The sequence below is a fragment of the Rhinatrema bivittatum genome, chromosome 14 (assembly GCF_901001135.1).
Source record: "Rhinatrema bivittatum chromosome 14, aRhiBiv1.1, whole genome shotgun sequence".
Taxonomy (NCBI): Eukaryota; Metazoa; Chordata; class Amphibia; order Gymnophiona; family Rhinatrematidae; genus Rhinatrema; species Rhinatrema bivittatum.
The window spans coordinates 48,345,916-48,370,683 of NC_042628.1; the positions used below are offsets into that span (position 1 = coordinate 48,345,916).

Below are 24,768 nucleotides of genomic sequence, written 5' to 3' on the forward strand. Positions count from 1 at the left end.
TCACTGAATCCTGTCTTCACTCGAAAGGAGATCGTTATTTTCTCGCCTGCCATGTCCTTGCACTAGTCAGCTGTGTGCAGGGCTGGAGGGAGAGAAGGATCAGTATTTACAAGCACACTACGACTCCTGCGCCTAATAAAGTCACCCAGCACGAAGCTAAGAGTAGCAGCACTGAAAAAGAGCCCCGGCGTCCCCCTCCCTCGAGCCTAATAGCCGAGTGGTACTCGCGCCGCGCGCCTCCTCCAGACTCTTTTGAACGAGCCAATGAGCGCCGTCCTGGCTCGGAGCAGGGCAAAGCTGCGTTTGAGGAAGCGAGGAGACGCTCCGGCGGCGCTTTACTCTCTGCAGTTCCCGCTGGCCGGGCGAGCGCGCGCGCTTCCTCCTGCACGCAGAGGACCGAGCCGCCGGCTTTCTCCAGGCAGGGCAGGAGCGAGGAGACACAACCCCCCCCCCCCCCGCGCCGGGGCCGCGCACGGAAAGCGAAAGCGCAGAGCCGAAGTCGTAGTTTGGGCCGGCCGAGAAGTTGACTGCGTCCGCCTTGGGAGACAGGTAACGCGCGAGCCGGCCTCCCACGCCCTGGGAGGACTGCACGGTCCACCCCTGCCAGAGCAGAACCGAGTGTGAAAGGGCGCGCCCTCGGCACCCGTGCCCCGCGCACGTCCTTCCTACTTGCGGGAAGGCGTGAGGTGCTGGCGACCCTTCCTAGCATTTCCTGCTCCTGAAACTTCCCAAAGCAGCCGTCGCTCTGCTGCTTACACCTCCGCAAGGAGCAGAACTTGTATCCTTGCACGGTACTCATTGCTGGCCCGTGCTGCTTCCGTTGCACCAGGTATCCCCCTAAGAGGAAGAGAGGGAACACTTGCAAAAGCCGAGGGAAGTTAATCAGGATAGCCGAGGCGTAAACAGAGCAACAATAATAGCTAATGCTGTAAAAGCAGGGGATAAGGCGTTTGCAGGTACGTCAGGGAAAGGAGGAAGTACAAAAGTGGGACAGTATGACTAGAGGCGAAATGGAGGAATGTAAGGAGGGTGCCGAGCAGAGAGCAGGCATACTGAACAAGTACTTTTTGTTCAGTGTTTACCAAAGAAGGGATTGGAGAAGGACCACCAATAGATGGCAGGGCTCAGAGCTGAGCAGAGTAGAATATGAAGGCTTGGGGAGGAGGAGGGAATATCTCTTCCACTCCTATTAGCTTGAGTCTCTTCCTGCCCTCTCCCTCATTTCCCAGCTCTCCAGCAACATTCTTGAAATCCATTTTCTCCTCTTTCCCCTTACCCCCTGTGTGATGTCTTGTTAAGCATGCCTCCAATCTTCTGGCACTATCCCCTCTCAAATCCATCTCTTAAGTTTTGGGAAACATGCCTCGCCCCCATTAACACCCTACTCTCTAACCTCCACCTTGCTTTAAACTCCTCCAAAACTGAACTCCTCATCATTTCAAGTCACCCTGACCGGACGCCACCCTCTGCTTGTGACCTCACCCTCCCCTCAAATGCTCTTTCCTTCTTCGTGCGAGATCTGTCTCTCCCTAGACCACCAACTAAACTTCAAAAAATACATTAACACAATCATAAAGGGAGGATTTTTCAAGCTCCACATCCTCAAAAAACTTAAACCCCTGCTCCACTCGCAAGACTTCTGCACAGTCCTACAAGCGACAATGCTATAAAAAATGGATTACTGCAATTCCTTACTTCTAGGCCTCCCCTACTCTACTGTTAGACCCCCCTGCAAATGTTACAGAATGCTATGGCAAGAATCCTTATAAATACACGTAAAGCCGACTACATCACCCCTATTCTTAAGGAACTCCATTGGCTTCCCATCTCCTCCCGTATCAGATACAAAACCCTCACCATTTACAACTCCCTGCACAACCACAATCACTCCTGGCTTGAGGATGTTCTTCGATTCTGCTCCTCCAATCGTCCTACTAGAACCGTGCTCTCAGGGACCCTCTACACCCCTTCCCTTAAATGTGCTCACCACACCTCCACCAGAGAAAGAGCCCTATCCATTGCAGGCTCCTCCCTCTGGAACACTATGCCACTTGAGCTCTGACCGGAACCATGCATTCGGAAATTCAAAACAGGGGTTAAAACATGGCTCTTTAAAATGGCCTACTCTGATCCTACATAGTCCCCCTGCTCCCTCTACTCCTTCAGAGAAAGAGCCCTGTCATTACTGTACTTTTTGCCTTCCCCTTTATTCCTTTAATTGTACTCAGATTTGTCTCTCATATCTCTGCACCTCCTTATATACCCCCTTTATATACCCCTTTCCCCTGTCCTTTAATCCTTCCTTCCCATTAGCAACCCCTGCTAGACTATATATAGTTGCCTTTCTGAACGTATAATTTATGTCATTATATAGTGTCTTCTGTATGTACTAGTTAACAATAATGTATATTGTTGTATATAGTGCTTTTTGGAGGGTATAATCTATCATATAAATGGGCTTGGACCGAAGTGCCGCAAATGCGCAGTAGAGAGCACGTCGGTCAGAGGGGAGCCCAGCGGACGGCTGTCTTGGAAACGGCGAGGAGGAGCAGCAGCGGCAGCACAGGAGGTCTGCGGGGAGAAGCAGCGGCACAGACACAGAAATGGGAGGTCGCCGGGAGTCTCTCTCTCGCGCGCGCCTCATCACCGAGCGTCGGGCGGGCCAGCAACAAGCCCCGTGGAGAGGCGCGCGCGAGAGAGACACCTCCCATGGAGCAGCGGCGGCAGTATCTAAGTGTCAGGCGGGCCAGAGAGAAGAAGAGGGAGTGGAGGAGGGCTGAGGAGGTGGGAGGGGAAGGAAAGGGAAGATGAGAAGGGATGGAAGGAAGAGGATGTAAGTGGGAAGGGTAAAGTGGAGTAGAGAAAAAGAGGGCGTGGAGGAGGGCTGAGGGAGAGGGGAGAAGGGGGGAAGGTAAGGGAAGGTGAGAGGGGAAGGGAAAAGGGAAGAGGATATGACTGAACAAGTGGGAAGGGTAAGAAGTTCTGGAGAAGAGAAAAAAGAGTGGAGGAGGGCTGGGAGAGGGAAGGGTTTGTAGATGAGGTGAGAGAGGATGGAAGGAAAAGGGAAGTTGTGGAGAACAGAGCGGCTCTAACCGTGCCGGTCTGACCGATGGAATCTCACCCGTTTTAACGGGCTTAACTGCTAGTTTATATATAGTGTATAAGGTTATCCACATTGTATAAGGTTATATACAGTCCCTTTTTGAGAGTATAATTTGCAGTGTTACATATTATGATGTTCTTTGGTTGTTTTTCCATCAGGTACTGTTCCTATTCTCCTCTTCCTCTTCTCTCGCCCCTTCTCTCTTCCTAGCTGCTCCCCTCCCCCCACCCTGGTTTTTTGTATTTTCCTCCTTCAGTTATATTGTAAACCGGCATGATGTACCCACGAATGTCGATATGTAAAAGCTAATAAATAAATACATCTCTGCAGGATCAGGACCTTCCCCCCCCCCGTCAGACAGGAGAGCTGCAGTTTGTGCCATGTCTGCCTCCTGCGCCGACCATCTTCAATTTGAGGTTTGAGCTTGCAGGACCTTCAGGGTGATTCCCGCGATTCTGTGAGGCCCTCATGCGTTCAGATCTCCGCATGGAGCCATCCAGCGAAAGGAGGCAGATGTGAGGTGGAGCGCCATTCAGGCTCTCCTTCAGCCTGCTAGAGGGAAGGGGGAGGAGAGAATCACATTGGGGCTGTGTGTGACAGGACTGGGGATCACATAGGGAGAGAGGGCAGAATTGGGAGGGCAGGAGGCAATGCCCCCATGATGCTGAGGCTGACAGGTGCATATGGTAGAGAGAGAGAGATTGCTCCGTTTTACCGAAGAGAGGGTTAGCGTGGAAGTAGCAGAGCTGAAAGTACAGAAGGCAGTGGAGCCAGATGGTACACCCCAGGATATTAAGGGAGCTCAGAGGATCTGTCTGTTCCACTGACAGCGCTGTTCGATCACTCTTTGACGGGCGTGGAGAAGGGCTTTCCCTCCGCATTGGGAATGGTCCTGGAGAGCTTTAGACCAATTGGGTTTTCAGGATATCTCTAATGAATATGCACGAGAGAGATTTGCATACATTGCCTCCAATATATTCAGATCCCTCTTACCTGTTCATTGGCGATAGCTGAAGAGCCCGACTGGTGTGTGGCCCTCTAAGACGAGAGGTTCCCCATCCCTGCGCTCCATAAAAGTGGAAATAGAGATGAGATTAGAAACTACAGGCCAGTTAGTGTGGGGAAATTATGGGAGACCTTACTAAAAGTTAGTGGTGTGTCTTGAACCTAGTGGTTTAAAATATCCAAGTTACCTTGGTTTTGCTAGAGAGAGGTGACAAACAAATTTGATCAATTTCTATGATTGGGAACAAGCACTGAATGTGGTTTACTTGTATTCTAGCAATGCTTTTGACAGTGTCCCACATGAAAAGTTTATAAGTAAATGGAGTGTCCTGTGGATAGGCCCTAAGGTGCTTGACGGGGTTAGAAAATACTTGAGTGATGGACACCCTGGGACAATGGCAACCATTATTCTTGCTAACCTATCCAGGGCCCTATGCTCCAACCACTTTCTAACCGCCCAGTGTGGCTCTAGCTGTCTCATGCTTTGAATCACAAGGAGACCCATATTCTCTTAGGACCTGTGCGTGCAAAACCATACGATGGCTAGAGTTCCAGGCAGCCAGAAGAGGAACCCTGATGGTGACTGGAGTTCAAGCAGAGAGGTTATCGGTGAAGGGCCTCAGAGCCAGTTCTATTCAGTATTTTATCAAGCGATACGGAGGGGTTACTGGAAATCTTTTATCTTTTTGCAATTAAGATCAGGAATGGACATTTCCCATGGAGTATACAAAATGAATGATCTGAGAGAGTCTGAGGAGTGGTGAGTGCTTGGTAATTAAGGTTCACTGAAAGAAAATGTATAGAGTTCACTACTTTGGATGAGATACAGATGTGCATCAAATAAGGGAGATCTCAAGGTGGTTATATCTGATCATTGCAAGGGGTAGCAAAACAGTACAACATGGCATGGCCATAGCCAGAGAAGTCCTGGTTACGTTGGGAGAGGCATAACCCTAGAAAAAAGGTGATAATGCCCCCTAAGAGAAGGCAGATGTAGAATTCCAATATCTTTAAAAGGTATAAAAATTGCACAAGAAGCAAACACTTAGTAGAAATGAAGTACTAGGATGAGGTAATGAGATGAAGCTCAAAGAGAGAGGTTTACAGATGCATGGAATGCCATCCCAGTGAAGAGGGTAGAGGCAGAAACAGTAACAGAATTCAAGAGAGCCTGGGATAAGCACAAACGATCTTGGAGGGATGTAAAGGGAAGCTGGAGATAAATTGGGGGTCTATGGCACGATAACAGGAAGTGAATCGTGCTCGTGTAATGGGCCATGCAGCCCTTATCTGTCCTCATATTAGGATAGATAAGAGCAGAATAGATATCTGTCCTCATATTAGGACAGATATCTGCAGAATAGATAGAATGTAGGCAGCCGTGCAAGCTTCTTACTACAGAAACGGGTACAGGATGGGCAGCAGCAGTGCAAGCTTCCCTCATAAACCCTGCTCCTCCACAGGCAGTATCAGCATTCCTCACGTACACACCTCTGCTGTGTTTGTGCTCCTGCATCTGATCCACAGTTCTTCACCATCCTTTTGGCAGTACTGCACAAACATGTTTGTTTAGTATTTCTGCTTTTTCCTGGTTCACAGAAACACATTCTTCCTCTTTCTCTCGCTTAGGCCTTACCCCTGCACTTCCTCTTGTCACTCATTTAACCAAAGAATTTGCATTTCTTTGCTGTACTGCTTTTTTTCTTCTATATTGGCTTTCTTTTTCTCTGTCTGGCTTCCTTCTGAATTCTCTGGTATCTTTCCCTGCCCTCCCCTCCTCTGGGATCCATAATACCCAGAGGCCCCGGCATGGCCCACAAAATCCTGGAAATCAACAGGTCCACTAGCTGATGCCTCTTCTGCCCTCCTTGCTAGTCATGCAGCTGAAAGAACTGGGAATATCGTGGAATACTTTTTCTGTTTTAGTTCTTCATCCTTCCTCTCTTTATCTTCACTTTTAATAAATTTCCCTACTCTTTTTTTTCTTCTCTCCTGTTAACTTTCTTACCCTGCTCTTTTATGCAGCCTATAGCCCACGTGACTCTTCCTTTCACTGATCTCTCATAGTCTCGTTCTTCTCTCCCAATTCCTCTTCTTCCCTCCCTTCCATCAAGGAGTTCCCCCCCCCCCCCCCCCAGCCTCTTGTGAATATGTCTGCACTCAGTGTCTCTGCGTTTTCTGTCTGAACAGCATAGTGCCTGCCACAGCTCATCTTCTCGCAGCTCACTAGAAGGACATGGACTTATAGCTGAGATTTATTTCTTTAAATACATAGCAAATGCTGGAGATATGCTTATCTTTATATCTATAGCTGTATGTCTTTATCTGTTTACACACACACTTACCTACCTCCAACACTTGCATACCAGGCTTACGTTTATATAAAAGTGTTTGCAAAATGTTCGTTGAAACATCGACTTTGTTTTTTATTTGCTTTTTCACAATATCAAGACGGTAAAACGCTTGCCACGGAATCTGGCTACAATACAGAAAAAGGTATAAAAAAAAAAAAAAAAGAAAATTATCAAACAGAAAAGGTCCTTGACCCTAAGTACACAGAACTATGGGAGAATCAAGCAAAGTTATAGAGCACAATATACAACTAGGCAATGAAAAGAAGAAGAAAAAGGAAAGGGAGGATCGATTGTAATCTATTTAATTGTAACTACTTTAGCTAGCATTAACAGGAGAGGCGTGTGAGAATCCAAAAGAAGCAGCAATTGAGACGGTTCAAAGAAAACATAACGAACATTATTAAGATTCAAAACACATTTTCAGGGATATCTAATAATAACCTGGGCTCCTAGCTGTCGAGCCTGTTGACTCATAACCAGAAATTTCTTTCTATGTTGAGTTGCTCTAGATATGTCTGGGTAAATCCAAATCCTTTGACCATAATATAATTTGTTCTCTATTACGTAGAAAAAGTCTCAGTACTGAATCACGATCAGAATGAAAAACAAAACTGACAAGGAGAGTCCCCCAATATTCAACTTGACCCTCTACAGATGACTCCAAAAAGGCAGAAAGATTAGTAACTGGAGCATTCTCTAGTAATGTTCTAGAAGAGATGATATCTTTCTTTTCAGTAGACAAAAATAAATCGTGGAGACAGGTGGAATGGCATCAACTGGAAAATGTAGAACTTCTTGCAAATATTTCTTAAATTGGTCTCTTGGCGATTATTAATTTTAAACTAGGAAAGTTCAAAACTCTCAAATTTAAGTATCTACGAGAATTTTCCAGGTTCTCCAACCTCGTAGCATTAAGATTCACCAGTACCAATCCATTTTGAATAGATCAGAACTGTTCACCTTTTGATCCAATTCTTCAATCTTGGTAGTGTGAGCTGAAATAAATGGATCTATAGAATGAACATGTTGCTGGGTGTCAATCATTACTGAGGTTAAAGATGAAATAGAACACTCCAAGGATAAGGCATTCCAAACTGAGTCTAGGGTTATAACAGCCGGCTTGAACAGAGCACTTACCGCAGCATCTCTGCAAGTGTTGGAATCAGCCGCCTGAGACGCTGCCAAGCCACCTCTCCAAATAGGGGTGGAAGCTAAGGCACCAAGGGCACGATGTTCCAAAAACGATGATGCACAAATTGCAGCGCCGCTTGCTTCAGAGAACACAGGTCGGGCTAAGAAATCCACCCCAGCGGGTACAAACTCGACGGACGCCTTCCGTCCAGGCAGCAAACCCGGTACCAAAACCATGAGATGTGTAGGCGGAGAGGGAGTTGCGGGAACTCCGGGACTCAGATGTTTGCATATCCAGGAGTGTTGGTGTGCGCTCGTTACCGGCACTCACAACAGACCCAACGCACAGAGCAACTGAATTGATAAGTGAAGAAGCCCCCGATACTCAGCTGGATTAAGGAAGATAAGGGGGGAGCTGAGGAAACCTCCCTCACCCATCCTTCCCTCTTGGTATGCAGCATTAGACAAAGAGGCAAATGAAAAGATAGAAGAGGGATACAGAGCTTCAAACAGTGTCCTCCCCTAACAACGCCATCTTGATTCTGAAACATTGACTTTTGTGCATATCCTATACAATAATATGCAGTGTCATTTCGGAAAGCGCGAATATGCACATAATGTCAGACTTTTGCGCCTGTGTGTACTGCCAGCCAGCAGGGTTGTAGCATGGGAGTGGATAGGGTGAGTGTCTAATATGCAGATGGACTGATCCGGGGCCAGCAGCAGAGCTGAGCATAAGGAGCTTTAAGATTACATGGCAGTGGCAAGAAATGGGTGCTATGCCATCAGAAGCAGTGGTGAAGGCAAATGTACCTCTGTACACAGTCTGCCTGTGGTCCATGCACAGTAGGTTGGCCTGCGTGATTGTAATGACGTATTTGGTATTAAGACTGACTGAAGCCTGCATGGCCAACATTGGGAGCTACAGCAGAAAGTGAACCTCCTCCAGAGCTCTGACAGTCTTTATCGGCAGTGGGGCTTGATGCCCTGCTAATATTGCCAGCAGGGAAGGCTGTGATATTGGACACAGTTGGCTCCTTTGGCTAGAGATCCAGTGGGAAGATAGTAGGCATGCCGAAAAATGCACAGCTGCAAGGGTATATCTAATTGCTGCCAAATAGTTCATTATGAAAGAGGTGTACCTAAAGAGGCTGGATGAAGGTTGTGGATTGAGCAGGAAGTTGCCCAGGCGATGAGAGAGTCCAATGGTGACTCTAGCGGAACAGCCAAGGCTGGCAAAACCAGGCCTAGCTCAGAAGGCCTCTAGGCAAGCAACCGAGCCACCGAAGCAGGCTCAGAAAAAGGCTTAGAGCAGGAACATTGGTGCAAGGAACAAGCCTAGATAAACAGAGGTTTTGGAGGATGCATTCCAGAAGACATTTATTTTATTTAGATTTTATATTCCACTTTTTGGCACTTCAAAGTGGATTTACATTCAGGTACTGTAGGTATTTCCTTTTCACCAGAGGGCTTACAATCTTACCAGCAGAGATGTTTCTGTTGCTCCCCTTGTGCTCTGATTGGCATCAGTGTACGCCCTGTGCTGAACTAATGGGATGTTCTGAGGGCGTGTGTGTCTACCTAGCAACTGGAGGGTAAATATCCCATGACTTTTTGTTTTTTTTTGCCTCTTTATCTCTGCTAGCTCTTCTGCAGCTTCCCATTATCTGCTTTTAGGGTTCAAGCCCTATCACTGCCCCACCTCCTGCCCTGCCCCCTCCAAATGAGTGCCCTCTGCCACAGTACCACCAGAATTTAGGGCTAACGAACATAAATCACTGTCCATTACAGTCGTCAACATTTGTATCCCGTGATGGTGAATGCACTGCAATACCAAAAGATACATGATGGAAGACCAGATGCAGATGAGCACCTCTTAGGGCAATGTTTCCCATCCGTCTCCTGGAGGCACATCTGACCAGTTGGGTTTTCAGTGTTGCCACAATTTATATGCATGAGAGAGGTTTGCATGCCCTGGGTCTCTAATATATGCAACTCTGTCTCATGCATATTCATTCAGGATATCCTGAAAACACCACTGATTATGTGCGCCTCCAGGAGAGGGTTGGGAAGCACTGACTTAGGGCAGTGATCTTCACTATTTTTCAAGCAGGGGCTACTTTGGCCAAAAAAAAAAACAAAAAACCTTCAGTGTGAGTGCCAGGCCTGGCACGGAACAAATTGTCCCGAGCTTTGGACAGTATGGTTTCTCTCGTCATTGAGATGGCCAGCCCAGAGAAGGTGCCCCCTTCAATGATGTTGCCATCAAGCACACTCACTGTGACTTGTGTAACTAAAAGCAAAGTCTGTTTCCCCCCCCCCCCCCCACACACACACTCTCTCCTCTTCCTCAGTCCATTTCCCCCCCCCCCCCTCCCCATATTTCTTTTCCTTCAACATTCTTCCACTCCCAATGTGAGCTGTTTGATTATTTATTTCTAAGAGTATTGGGGGTTTAACATGTTAAACAAGTTACAGATTTTGAGAGACAATCTTTTGTAGGCAGCATTGGCAAAAGATGCCCAGGTGGAAAGTACATGGTAAGATTGTGGCCGAAGTAAGACATTTTTCTTGCATCATGCACAAACTGACTCTTGCACAGCCAGTCTCAACTCCACCTCTCCCACCAGTCAGACTGGCCCGACACTTAGCTCCTCCAAGCTGGCTTTCCCCTAGTTTGTTAATCCCCGTTCACCTTCTTTGGAGGCTTGCTGCTGGTGCTGCCTCCAGAATAGCTCTTCTGTTTTTGTGTGGCTTTGCGTGAGTTGAAGCTGCGCAGTGCCTGAACTCTTGTGCTCTTCTTACAGTCTTGTGAGAATAGCATGGGAGTTTGGGTACCACGTGACACAAACTCAGTGAGAGCCACATGATGCTGGAAGAAAACAAAACAGCTATTCTGGAGGCAGTGCAGGCAGCAAGTCTTTGGAGAACACACACAGGGTGGAGCCTGTTGGGGGGGGGGACCTGTGTGTGGAAGGGGAGGGGAGCCTATATTTGTGTGTGGGGAGGGAGCGCCTTTATGTATGTAGGAGGGAGTCTGTGGGTGGGTGTGACCGCATGGGGAGGGAGGTTGTATGTATGGGTGTGTATGCGGGTGGGAGCCTGTATGTGCAGGTGAGCTTGGGTGTGACTGTGTTAGGGAGCCTTTGTGTGTGTGTGTGTGCACACACATGGAGCCTGTGTGGGGGGGGGGGCGATCCTGTGTATATGGGGGGAGAATAGTCTGTGTGCTGAGTTCCAGGATTCCCTGTTAGTGTAGCAGGGAAGAAACGTTTCTCTTGAGTTTGGTTAAAACAGTCTTTTGAATACAGCAGTAATATTCAGTCTGGAAGCTGATAGTGGTTTCTACTTGTACTGACTGATGGTGAAATTGGCTATTTCCAAATCCTCATGCAGTCCAATCTGTTTACATGTTTGGTCTTCAATAAGTCTGTGACTTTTGTAATGTGAATACATTTGTTTGGGTATTCCTGATCTTTTCCAATGGTATTTATAGTTTTATAAGATCCTTCCCAAATTTTTGGATTCAGGTGAATGTAGCTCAGCTATGATGACATACTTGAAAGTCCCATGTCTCATACCTTTTATCCAAATGTTCAATATTTACTTCTTGGGTCTTATCCATTGTTCTCAGTCTCTCAATATCCAGATGCTATATAAGTGGTGCCACCGGATGTATGAGCTAATCTTGTTTAAAATCCAAATTCTCCTCCCAGGAATGAATGGAGATTTATTCCTTCAGTGACCTTTCAGAGGTCCATGGATCTCTCTGACTCTGAGACTCCAAACGTCTTCATGATGATAAACATAGAGTCCCTGGATCATGGGAACTCGGGAAGATGGTAAAAATAAAAAAAAAACAAACAATGAGGAGGAAGAGTGGATAAAACTTAATTTATCCAAACTGGAGACAAAACCTAGTATCATAAAATTTGGGGGGGAAGGCAACCTTACTCCTTGTCCATTTCTGTTTCCTTCCATGAGGCCTAAGAGTCCTTTCCCAAGAAATAAAAACACAACAAAACCAGGAGTAGGAACAGGAACTCCTAACTCCTAGATGGGCTAACCATCAATCCACATTGCACAATGGTGGCACTAGTTTTTATAGAATCAGGACTCTACCATTGCAGTCTCCCATGTGGAGGAGCTAAATCCACCCCAAAACTACTACTGTTCCCCCCCCCCTACAATTATGGTATATCCTTTTTTTTTTAAGTAGATACCCAGTGAGGCTAGCTACACTTACATCTGTTAAATAACCTGTTTTCAAAATGTTCTAGGGATCCAGTGCAAGAAAAACCATGACCTGACTCGAACTTTCATAAAATAAAGGAGGAAATTATTGCCAGCTTTTAGTTTGTTATTGATCAGGCATTTTTTTTCCCTTCTCCATCTGGGCTTCCAGCTCAATAGAAACCAAGGAATCTGGTGCCATACTCTTCCTCCTCTCCTGATTTAGCCAGTCTCTCTTCATACGTATTCTCCTGCTTATGTTCTGATACATTTGTAGGTTTCTCACTTTCAGCAAAATTTTTTTTTTTTGCTTGTTTCAAAGATTGTATTAAAATAAATCAGGATTCAGTAAATTCTACTACAAAATTGAAAGCATCAGTGATATACAACTTTACTTTCAAATAAAACGGTTATATTCAGTGCCTCTATCTGCCTTTGGTGATTTCTTCATTCACTGGTGGTTCGCCTGCTTCCATCCACCAAGCCTCTTTAGGAAGCTTGCATTCCTGCCAGCGTTAAATTTAAACTGTTTGCAGAGAACCTCTGATAAGTAAAGGCCATCTCTCCTGCATAGGCCTTACAGGCAGTCCTCGACTTACGGTGCTTTAGTGTTACAATGATTTGAAGTTACTTTTCTAAATTAATGGCCATTATCCAACTTCCAGTGTTTATTTTGACTTGAAGATGCCTGAACATCTACCGGCAGGAGTGAGTTGGTGCACTGACTGTGAAGCCTGGCAGGGTCTTACTCGCTTCGGAACAATGTTGGTGCAACATCCTATAAGCATATCTTGGCCCTTTCCTCTTCGGACTTAAAAACATTTAAAATGTCGGGGTGTGTTTTTTTACAGTGCTATATATTACTAAATACCGGATTATTTTAGTGAGCATAAGGTATCTGGCCTTGGTGCTGGAAACAATCCCCCATTTAAAGAATTGTTCTTAGGAGGCAATTGGTTTTGGCTTGCAGTGTTTAAAATGCAGTTTTCAGGAATCAATTTTGACTTCCTGAGGAGCCCACAGTCCCAGTGTTGAAAAGAACCAAATCTCAATTCCTTATGCTAATTCATAACCATGCCTTGAAGGTCCCCCTCTTTATTAATAATAAAAAAAAAAAAAAAGATTTAAATTTTGCATTTGAAGCTAAACAATAAAAGCTAAAATAAATACAAAACTACTCTAGCGCAAAGGTTTCCGGTTTTGTCCTGGAGGACCCCCAGCTAGTTGGATTTTCAGGATATCAACAATGAATATGCATGGAGTGTGCATACTGCTTTCAAAACCCAACCCTCTGTAAGTCACAGAATGGAGCCCACGTTGACTCATAGAAATCAGATTGTTCTTTAAGTGAGTAATTTTCAAATTCATTTATGTGCATAAAACTCAAATTCCATGCCCATAAATGGCTATACTGAAACAGCCAAAGCGAGCAGAGGTGTTCCAGGAAGGTGGATTCGGCCCTTACGCACATACTTCTTGAATTTAAAAGGTATGCAAAGAGGAATAGACGTATAAAGATTAGTTATGTACAGAACAATGTCATCTGCATATAAAGAAATTTCGTGAGATAAGAACTTCTGATGACGTGCTGGAGGTTCAATAGCAATGTCAAACTGGGAACATGGTAGACCTCCGCCACCTCCCCAAGTGGACATCACATGAGTGTCTAGTATAGAGTGCCTGGATCAAGTCACTAAAGTGAGCTGAAAAGTCCCTTTATCCAAAGAACCAAAAAGCTAATTATAAAAAGTTCTATCAAATGATTTGTCTGCGTTGATTGAAATAGCCCCCAGAATTCTGCACTTATTGGCTAAATATAGGATGTTGAAAAACCTCCTTATATTGTAGAAAGTTTTCTCTTTAATAAAGCCACTTTGATTAGGATAAATCAGTAATGGAATTAGATTTTCTATTGGAAAGTGCAGTTAGTACCTTTGCTGTCATGTTCACATCTGTCTTTAACTGTGATATAGGCCTGGATGAGGCAAAGCCAAGGCATCCTTAAATGTTTTATAAATTATAGTAATAGCTTCAGTTAAATTACCTGTAGTGGATTCAGGCTACCTGTTAGCCAGATCACAAAATATTGAAGCTATTGCACCTGAGAGAGATTCATAGAAATCAAGATGAAACCCATCCAATCCTGCACTCTTCCAAAGCAAAGGCCTTGGGAGCTGAAGGAAACATCTACCATTATAGGAGCCTCCAGTGATGATCAGCTTTTGTAGGGAAGTGTTGCCTAATTTAAAAAGGCCTCAGAATGCACAGGCAGAGAATAAGAAACAGAATAAAGCAACGAAAAGTAATCAAATAAAGCTAGATAATATCAGATGGCAAGTACTGGACCACTCCGCTGTAGTCACAGATCCTGCAGATCACAAGTCCTCACAAACCTGCCTTTGATAGCTCAAGCCAGAAAAGGCCCTAACTTTACCCCCAAGATCATAATGTTTGCTTGGTAAATTTCATAGGTTTCTCAGTTTTCGATTTCTGGAACATGTGTAGCTCATCCCATGCCCATTTCCAAGCTCTTAAGGTGACCATGTAACAGTCTTGTTTATGCTGCTTTTGGGATCAACCTCTGTAGCCAGCTTGGCTCTGTTAAAACGACTTGCAGAGAATATAATTCTGTCTCTCAGTGCTGCCTTTAATGCCTCCATCTAAACATAGGGTTATAACCGGAGGAGGCATTATGTGCGTTATTATTGGTAATGGGCTGCTTAATCAGTACAGTATATGGAAATCATTGTTCCCCGTTCAATTTGTTTGACCAAGCTAAACTCAAAGGAAATAGAAATGGGATAGTGATCCAAAATATGGCAAGAAAAAATGTCGAAGGAACTTGCCTCTGTAATCATGTGAGAGTTAAACAGAAAAATGTATTCTACTATAAGATCCATGCCTAGCAAGGGTGGAAATTCTAGAAAAGGGAGGGCCATGACCTTCGGGAGCTGAGGTCGGCCATCTGAGGATCTTCATTACATCGTCCTATGGGATTGGGGGTGGGGGGGGGGAATCATGGCTCGGGGTAAATATTGAGGTGCAGGAGATAGGGCATTGTGGTTTAGAGGAGGGGCGATTACTGGCTTAGGGCAAATTCTGGGCTGAGTCCTTCTGGAAATGCATGTGATATGATACAGCGTGATCAGTCTCTGTGCAATTTATACCTTTCACTAATAGGTTGTTACAGCAAATACACAGATACCTTATTTGTGTTATTGGTATACTCTAATATGCTTTATTTTATGAATTTTCATTGTACGTTTGTAACTTTAAAAAGCTTGGTGACTAGATCTTTTGAGTATCTCTTTATGGGGTGCCAAGCTGATGGTACAGAGGGGTTTCTGGGTAGGAGGGCTGCACAGTGGCTGGTTACCAGGAATAAGGAGATGAGAAGTTTGGGCTTGGTCGGAGAGGTAAGGCTTGCACGTCTGTGGCAGACTTGAGGATATCAGAAACGCATCACAGGAGTATGGCACGCTGGAGCTCTGCTAACACCAGCAAACTATTTTCAGCTTTTGCTGCCTGGACTTGCACAGAAGCCTCGCATGTAAGAACACAAAGAACAGAATTCCAAGAATTTCTGAAAGCTGCCTGGCGGCTTTCAGGTGCATACAAAAAGAGACAATGGATTACTTGCACCATTCAGGTACGCGCACAGCATTTGTATGTTAGTCAGTGGAACATGCGAAAACTAATACGGATGCACACCCCACGGTGCTTGTGTGTTTACAGGTGCTGGAACGTGTATGTGCACATAGTGTAATACATGCACACTGATTCAAGTACACCGACCGCCCCTGTGTCTCTCCAGAGGTGACCGAACTCTTCGGTTGACCATCCCGTATGATGCAGACTGTGTATGAGAGCAATAAGCATCCATTAGCTTGGCAATGAAAAGCAAGTCCAGCATTTCAAATTAAGCCTTTGCGATATTTTTGGCAAAAGAAACTACAGGACTGCTTGAAACTGTGCTGCTGATACACTGCCTCCCTATACGCAGGAAGTACCTGAATAAACTCTCCATTTTCATTTCCTTTTTATCTGTCACCACCTTCCCAGTTCTCTCTGCTATTAGCTTTCTTCAGATTTCTTTTCAAAGTGCACTTATAATGACATCTTTTGACCTTTATCATGTTTCCTTTCCTTAAGTTCCTCCTAAAGGAGAATCATTGCAAACCGATGCTCAGGAATTTGGGTAACAAGGCCTTTCCATCTTGACTGCACAGCTGTTAAAAGTCCTCAACACTGTTACCTCTTCTCAATACCTCTGTTCCAGGCCTGTAAGCTTTGTAATGAGCTGCCTGTATAAAGGTTCATGTTTTATTGAAATGCAGAAATGCACTCAGTGCTACAACCCAACAGAAGTTCATCAAATGCTGTGCTGATACCAAAGCAGTTTCTCAATGCTTCAGATGATGACTAAATGTGATATGCAACCTCTACAGTAGGATATTTATTAGAAACTGTGCATCCCAAAAATATAAATATATGTGGTATACATGTGGTACCCAAACTCCCATGCTATACATATACACAAACACACCACCTTGTGTGGACTGAATTTTGTTTTAAGTTTGATCCCCTGGCCTTACAGGTGAATCTTGTCCCCCAGAGGACAATTCCATGCATTTTACAGAGGCTGCACCAAGTGACAAAACAGCTCAGCAGTCTCTGAAGGTGACTCCCTTGTAACCCCGTCCTCTGTTTACATTGCTGGAATATTCTTCTGTGAAACATATAATGCAGCCCAGTCTAACCTACCTATATAAAAATATTGATACACTGGACGTGCGCTCCATCGGTGAAAACTTCAGGTACTGCATCACTGCCTGCACTTTGCCTGTTAAATGATTGCTAGAGAAGTTTAGTTTTACTACGGTAGTATTTTATCTTTAATCCAACTTGTTAACCTCTTGACAGTAGTAAAGCTAGTGCTGAATTATTTGCAAAACAAAGTTCTCCGATGCATTCTTCACGCAACTTAGAACTGGTGCATAATCTAGTCAAGTTAAATAACTTTACATTCTTTCTGGTACGAATGTAAACTCTTTTTAAATTTTTTGACATCACAGTAAAAACAAGCTAATAAAAGTGTAGGTACAAGCACAAAGCCTTGTCTTACTAAATGACATATCTTAAACAAGTTGGTTACATTTCTTTCCACAGATAGTTTACTAGTCATCCTATCATGTCTTACTTTGACAAATTGCTCTGGCAAACCTAAAGTTTAAACAGTCTCCATAATATTCCTCTATCTGCTGTATCTGTAAGAATCCTTGCTGGCTGCTCCTTTGGCCTACGGTTGGCTTGGACTGTCTGTCTAGTCTTCCCAGCTCTGTGCTTCACTTCCCCCTGGTGGCCATCTTGTTTCCTGTAAAGACTTGTATTCATACTGAGGCAGTCTCAGCAGTTAGTTGCCAGAGCTTGGTCCTACATTCTGATCCTTGTATTCTGGCTCCGCTCCTGTTTCCAGAAGACTGCATTATCTTCAGCTTCTACATTCAGTGCTCCTGTTTATTCTCCTTTCCAGTTTGTTCCTGCTCCTTACCTTGTTCCAGGCCTCTAGTTCTTTGTCCATGTTGGGGGCTACCTCCCATTCCTCATTGCTCGGCAGCCACCAGCACCAGAGGGCTCAACCCAAAGGCAAGGTGGCTGGCCTAGGCGGAAGTCCATCTATCGTCAGTGGCCTGGATTTGACTTTCCTGGGGTTAGGATAATTATTTCTGGGGCAACCCCAGACTACAACCATCACATTAAGCTCTACCTATTATGGACCCCACTGAGATTGCCATGCATTTTGCAGCCCAGGATAAGCTCCTGGAGATGGTGAACCAACACCTGCAGGAACAAGTTGTAGGCCTGCACAAACAATTTCATGCCCTAGCTCGAAATGTTCTCTTCAGATCACTGTTGCAGCAAGTACCAACCTCTGCTCCTATACATGCTGCAGCTATGGCGCGTACGCACAAGGAGCCTCGGTTGGGAATTTCTCCATGAGTTAGAGCGTGTGTGTAAGAGAGAGAGCACGTGTGTACGAGGGAGAGCATGTGTGATTGACAGCATCGTAAGAGAGAGAGAGAGAGCATATGTGTGAATAAAATCCCCTCCTTCTGCTAATTCATGACAATCTCGGGGTATCTGGAAATCCATTGGTGTCTCGATATTTTATGTGTTTTTTTAAATTTGTTGATGTTCTGTTCATCAACTGTTTGGGAATAATTTGTTCTTTTTATTAGTATGGTTTTACTACTCTGATTTTTATAGTCTTCTTTTTTTTTTTTTTTTTTAGGACTGGTGTTTCTGTTTTTCCATTATTTCACTGCATACAGCGTCTGGCTTGTTGTGGTTTCCAGTTCAATTTTTCTTTGCATGATTCTATTTATACTTTGATCTCTCTATTCTGTTTTAGTTGAGGGCCTGCCTGTGTTCTGAACTTATGACATAGGTGAGGTATTCTGCTAGAATGTAATTTTTGTGTGGGGATCTCTGGCAGCCTGGCCTGTTCTGTTTTCTTAATAGGAGATATATTGCTGTTTTAGGGCCTGGTATAATTGCAGTGTTGCCTTTTTGTAGGTATGGTTGTTTTGGGTGCAGGCAGTTAATGCTGTTCTGGTATGGGAATGTGAAGGGGTATACACAAAACCCCAGAATACCTTAAAGTACCAAATCCAGAGATCTAGCCCGGTCCACCTTAAGCCTCAAACAGAGAATCCTGGTCTGGGGCGGAGGGCATAGGGAAGGTGTATATCTAGCCAGACCCAGGCAGGGAAAGGCAGGACCATAGGAAAAGCCCAGACCGAGAGACTAAAATGTTATACTGCTTCTTTGTTTATAAGCTGCAAAGGTATGCAGAGCTGTTTTTCTGTTGTGTATTAATAAAAGTTCATAAATATCCAGACAGAGTCTGACCATTCTGACCATATACGGTGCCTCAGGGAGGTTTTTTGTGATTTTATTAGATTTATGTTCTGCCTAATTTCTGTTCAGAGAGAGTACTCTTAGCTTTGCCTTGTGTAATTCTTAATAAGTAATACTTGGGCTTTTTTTTTTTTATTTCCACTCTGGATTATGATGAGTAGTGCATCACACATGTGAGCATTGTCTGTCAGATGTGTCACATTTTAGTAGCCACCCTCTGGACCGACTCCATCCTGTTTATATCCTTTTGAAGTTGCGGTCTCCAGAATTGTACACAGTATTCCAAGTGAGGTCTCGCCAGGGATCTTATACAGGGGCAATATCACCTCCCTTTTTCTGCTGACCATTACTCCCTCTATGCAGTCAAGCATCTTTCTGGCTTTTACTATTGCTTGATCACCTTAAGATCATCAGATACAATTGCCCCCAGATCCCACTCTTCCTTAGTGCTTAGAAGAATTTCACCCCCATACTCCTCTTCTCCTTTGGGTTTTTACAGCCTAAATGTGTAACTCTGCATTTTTTTTTTTCAATAGCAAATTTTAGCTGCCATACCTAGACCAGTGGTTCTCAACCTTATTTTCTGTCATGACACACCTGATAGATGATGCTCATGCGTGTGACACATTGCACACTACATTTAACAGCTATACTAAAAAAAAAAAAGAAATCCTAGATATTTTATTGTTGAAAATGATGCAGGAGAAAGATAACATTCTTTAATTTCAATAACTGCTTATAAAATATTAAATATTTTTTCACAAAAACTTTAATCTTTGCTTACTGCATCAGTGAGAAATCTGGGACTGATATTCATATGCAGCATGCATTTTTTCGATACAGACAAACTCTCATGCATTTCACTGTAAACCTCAAAGTTTTGACCTCTTCTGGAGTTTATACAGAGCAGGGTTTGGAAATTTCCCCTTTCAACTCACCATACAAAAAAATTACTCAAATTCTGGTATCCCCTCAGTAATAGTACTTCAAAATCCCTTCCCTGCTAGCCACTATGTGAAAAAACATGTAAACCTGTAAAAAGACATTTAGAAATTATATAGCATACCAACCATACCATAAGAGTACTAACACCCAGGACTTGAAAGGCAGCAACCTTACCTATGAAAAAGCAAGACTGCAAATATAGAGCCCAGTACTCTTACTATTGGAAAAACAAAGCAAGCCAGACTGCGCTAGATTCCTACACAGAATCTACATCCTAGTTAGCCGAATCCCTCACCTCTGACAAACATGCAGAATGCAGACTGACCTTTATCTACTACAGAATAAGACCATAAATTATAAAAAGCATACAGAGAAAAATTGAAACTCCACGAAGTTGGGGGAGGGATGGCAGGCAGGATACAGCATACCTGCACCATTTCTGGCTTGGATTGGTGGTGGCAGTGATTGCCAGGCTTGAGGGAAATACAGCAGTAGGGAGCGGTGATGGGGGATTTTACGTACCAGCTCCTTACTCTGCACTCTCCTCAAGTAGCAAGCACGTGGTTGTTATAGAAAGCATAGACTTGCTATGTCAAAGTTTTGGTGATGCACCTTCCGCCCCTTGGTGACACACCAGTGTGTCCTGACACGCTGGTTGAGAACTACTGCCCTAGACCATTACTTAAGCTTCGCTAGATCCTCATGTTTTCACACATTTCTGTCTACTCCTGTTGCATATTTTGGTATCATCGTCAAAAAGACAAACCTTTCCCGACAATCCTTTTCACAAAAATGTTGAAAAGAACCAGTCCGAGGACCGATCTGAGGCATACTGCTAGTAAGGCCCCCTTCCTTGAAGTGAACTCCATTTACCACTACTCTTTATCACCTCCCATTCAACCAGTTTCTAACCCAGTCAGTCACTTTAGGTCCCATGCCAAGGGCGCTCAATTTATTTGTCACCTATGTGGAACCATGTCAAATGCCTTACTGTAGTGCTCTTCCCAGGACATGGAGAAAGCTCCTCAGGAGGGTACAGTCCCTAACTTTTCCACCCAAGAAGAACATGAACAGCTAGGTGGCCCTCCATTAGGTGCAGCTTTGGTAATAACCTTGGGGGAAGATTCCTGACTCAGAAGGGAGTCTCTCAAACAGGAGCCCCGCATGGGCTCCTGTTTGAGGGACTCCCTTCTGAGTCTTCCTCATTGAGGAAGCAGGATGTGAAAGCTCAGCCTGGCAGAGATGTTGGTCCTGCAGGACCCATAGGAGGCGTGCACCTCAGGGACTTTAGGAGCCTTTTCTCCAGAATTTATGCTCCTTATATATCAGGCCTTTCCCTACCCTACCTGGACCCTCTCATACTCCTGATGACAGAGGTCTACTCTTAAAGCGAGCAAGGTCAGCTGTCAGGAACTCAGATTGTTCCATCCAGATTTTTCGCAGAAGTCTAAGAAAGGGTCCATCAGAGAGGTAGACACCGACCGCTCTAGATCTTTAGATTCTCTTTAAGAAGGGGAATGTTCCTCCAAGGAAGAACAATCCTCAATGGTTTGATTTGTTTCATAAAGAATTATCTGACTTGTTTACTGATATAATGGCCGTTCTCAAGAGTTTGGACAAGGGAGATGATCCTGCAAGGCCATTCCCTTGAACCCTGCCTTATGGACTTGTGCTAACAGAATGGGATTCCCCTCAGGGGAGTAAAATCTTTCCCCTACCACTCGAAGATCAGGATGCTCATTTAAGGGTCCCTAGGGTAGATATCCTAGTTTCAGCAGTCATCTGCAAAACTACTATCTCAGTTGAAGGTGGGACTGCTTAATTCAAGTAGCACTATAGGAATATTAAGAAGTAATAGTAGTAACTTTAAGATATCTCCAGATAGGAAGATTGAGGCATTCTTAAACTAAGCTTTTCCACTAATGACATGGCCTTAGAAGTCACTATTTGCAGGGCTTCATAGTGCGGGCACTAGTACGTTGGGTTCAGCATCTTCTGAAAACAGAAGAGATGGCAAGGACAAAGCCTGGCATGGTCAACCAAGTTATATACCGTTCCCATTTCTTATTAAATTTTTCCAACTTATCATGTCTCAATGCTGTAAGATGACCTAGAAAATATACACCATGCAGTCTCTTACTAACTACCTCCAACAATGGACAAAAAGTTTGCTTCCAAAAAACTGCTAGAGAAGTTCTAGCTGCAAACACTATTTGAAGTATTAAACTTTGAAGTGAACTAGACACATCAGGAACTGAAATGCTCAACAAAAGATATCTGGGATTTTTGGGAATCTCTTGAGTAGTTGTCCTTCTGATAAAGCTTATTAATTTGTCCCAAATTGTTGCTACCTTGGAGCATTCCCACCAAATATGAAACATAGACACCTTAGTATATTTTTTATGAGGTTTCTCAGGGGTCAAATACCAACGTTATAAAACTTTATATCCATTTTCCACAAGAAGTGAAGAAATGGAAGTTTTACCTACTGATATAAAACAAAAATCCACAATTTCCTTTTCCAAAGTTACTCCTAGGCCAGTTTCCCAAGAAATCAGATGCTTCAGCTTATTCAGTATCTTTTCTATTAAGTTTTTATATATTTTAGACATAATCCCCTTAATTTTACCATTGCTATTACATAGCCCTTCTAATAGAGATTTGCCTTTGAAGTTAGCTGTTCAAACTTGCTTAGATTTCATATAATGACATACCTGTAAGTAAGGGTGTACGTCCCTATGATCAAGATTATATTTGTCCCTAAGAGCTTCAAAGCTGACAAGGGAATTATTAGCCCAGAAGTGTTCTGAGACTTCAAGCCTAAGGTATTCCATCTTTGAAAAACTTTTGAATTAAATCCAGCAGTAAAGTCTCTATTAAAACACAGAGGGGTCTCCATCTATCCCATATTTTCATTGTGAGCTGAGTATATGAGGAAATAAGTACCAGCGAGACCTTACATTTTCTGAGCAACCAAAACTGTGTTTTTTTAAATGGAATATCTCCCATGATTGCCTGCTCCAAATCCATCCAAGGTTTGAAAAGATTTTTTCAAGCGCCAATCCACTAAGGTCCTAATTTTGAACTGCCACATAAAATTTTTTTAAATTTGGGCACCCCGAGACTTCCTGCAACTTTTGGTAAATGTAAGAGCCTTTGTGCTGCTATTGTGCTGCTATTGGGGGTCGTCTTCTCCAAATGAAGCTAAAGACGTGTTTTTTGCAATTTTTTAAGAACACAGGCCGATACAGTACAGTGCGCTCCGGAGCGCACTGTTAACCCGCCACTGGACACACGTTTTCCCTTACCCCTTATTCGGTAAGGGGCCGAAAATGCGCGTCCAGTCCGCCAAACCTAATAGCACCCGCAACATGCAAATGCATGTTGATGGCCCTATTAGGTATTCCCGCGCGATAGAGAAAGTAAAATGTGCAGCCAAGCCGCACATTTTACTTTCAGAAATTAGCACCTACCCAAAGGTAGGCGCTAATTTCTTCGGGCACCGGGAAAGTGCACAGAAAAGCAGTAAAAACTGCTTTTCTGTGCACCCTCCGACTTAATATCATGGCGATATTAAGTCGGAGGTCCCGAAACTTTCCAAAAGTAAAAAACAAAATTAAAAAAAAATTTGAAGTCGGCCGGCGGCTGTCGGGTCAAAAACCGGACGCTCAATTTTGCCGGCGTTCGGTTTCCGAGCCCGTGGCTGTCAGCGGGCTCGAAAACAGACACCAGCAAAATTGAGCGTCGGCTGTCAAACCTGCTGACAGCCGCCACTCTGGTCCAAAAGGAGGCGCTAGGGACATGCTAGTGTCCCTAGCGCCTCCTTTTGCCCGTTTTTACCGCCGGCCTCATTTAAATACAGAATCGCGCGCACAGGAGAGTGGGCGTTCGCCCGCTCTCCCGCAGACTTTACTGAATCGGCCCGTTAGCGAGGGACCCAGTGGGTACCAAATATCATTCTAAGGGGAAGCGCACTGAATTTAATGGCCCCAGTCCCGCAGGCCATTATGGCCTCACCTTTTGCTTCTATGAGCAAAAAAGAGGCAGTAAAGGCCACTGTGGCAAGACTACAGGCACTTCAAGGTATCATCCTAATTCCAGTGGCAGAATGAGGAAAGGGGACATATTCAATTTATTTCATAGTTCCAAAGAAGAATGGCTTCTTCTGTCCTATTTTAGATCTCAGAGGGATCAACAGGTGTCTTCGGGTCCAGCGCTTCTAGATGGAGATATTCTGTCCATTGTCGTGTCAGTAAATAGGGGAGAATTCTTGGCCTCCCTCAATCTGGCAGAAGCATATTTTCATATCCCAGTATGAGACTCCCATCAAAATCTGCTTTGCTTCTGCATCCAGGTCAAGCATTTTCAGTTTTGGGCTTACCCTTTGGACTGGCGACCGCACCAATGACCTTCACCAAAAGTAATGGTGGTGGTAGTGGTAGCCACAGCATTCCGCAAGCATGTCATACCTCTACTAGACAACTGTCTTATCAGGGCCATGCCTTTTCAGGAGAACTAACTAGCCTCGAGCAGAGGTAGAGCTCTTGGACCAGCTAGGATGAGCAGCCTAGACCCTACTCAATCCCTAGTGTTCCCCAGAGTACACTTCAGTAGTGTAGAGGGCTGGTTACCCTTACTCCAAAGAAGATTAAAAATTGGTAATGCAAGTGCGGAGTTTCTAGGACCAGTTGTCCCTAGGATCTAGGACAGGGATGGCGAACTCCAGTCCTCTAGTACTACAAATAGGCTGGCTGTTACAGATCTGATAGTGGGACCAAGTTAGAGAACCGCCTTACCTTATTCTGTGAGATGATCAGGGTTGTCCAAGAGGCAGTCCGGTCTGGGCAGACAGCTGATAAGAGTACCAAGGCAAACAGATCCGCAGGCAGCAAGGCAAAGCAGGTCCAAGAGCAATCCGGGTGAAAACAGACAAGAATGCAAGCAGGAACCACTGAAGCTTCAGCACAAGCAAGCCTGTAGCTGAGGCGATGCTGTGCTGGAAAGCTCCCTTTAAATACAGTATTTTTCCCACGCTACCGCGGGAACTTCCAGCCGGGCTGCTGATGACAAGGGGGC

General features: G+C 44.4%; 1 protein-coding gene across 1 annotated transcript in view; it reads left to right on the forward strand.

Moving 5' to 3' along the window:
• The first annotated feature begins 252 nt into the window (after positions 1-252).
• ARHGDIG (Rho GDP dissociation inhibitor gamma) overlaps positions 253-24,768 on the forward strand; it is a 77,671-nt gene continuing 53,155 nt past the window's right edge. Inside the window, exon 1 of the mRNA XM_029576177.1 lies at positions 253-549. The gene's annotated coding sequence lies outside the window, so the exon portion shown is untranslated. The remainder of the gene's footprint in view (positions 550-24,768) is intronic.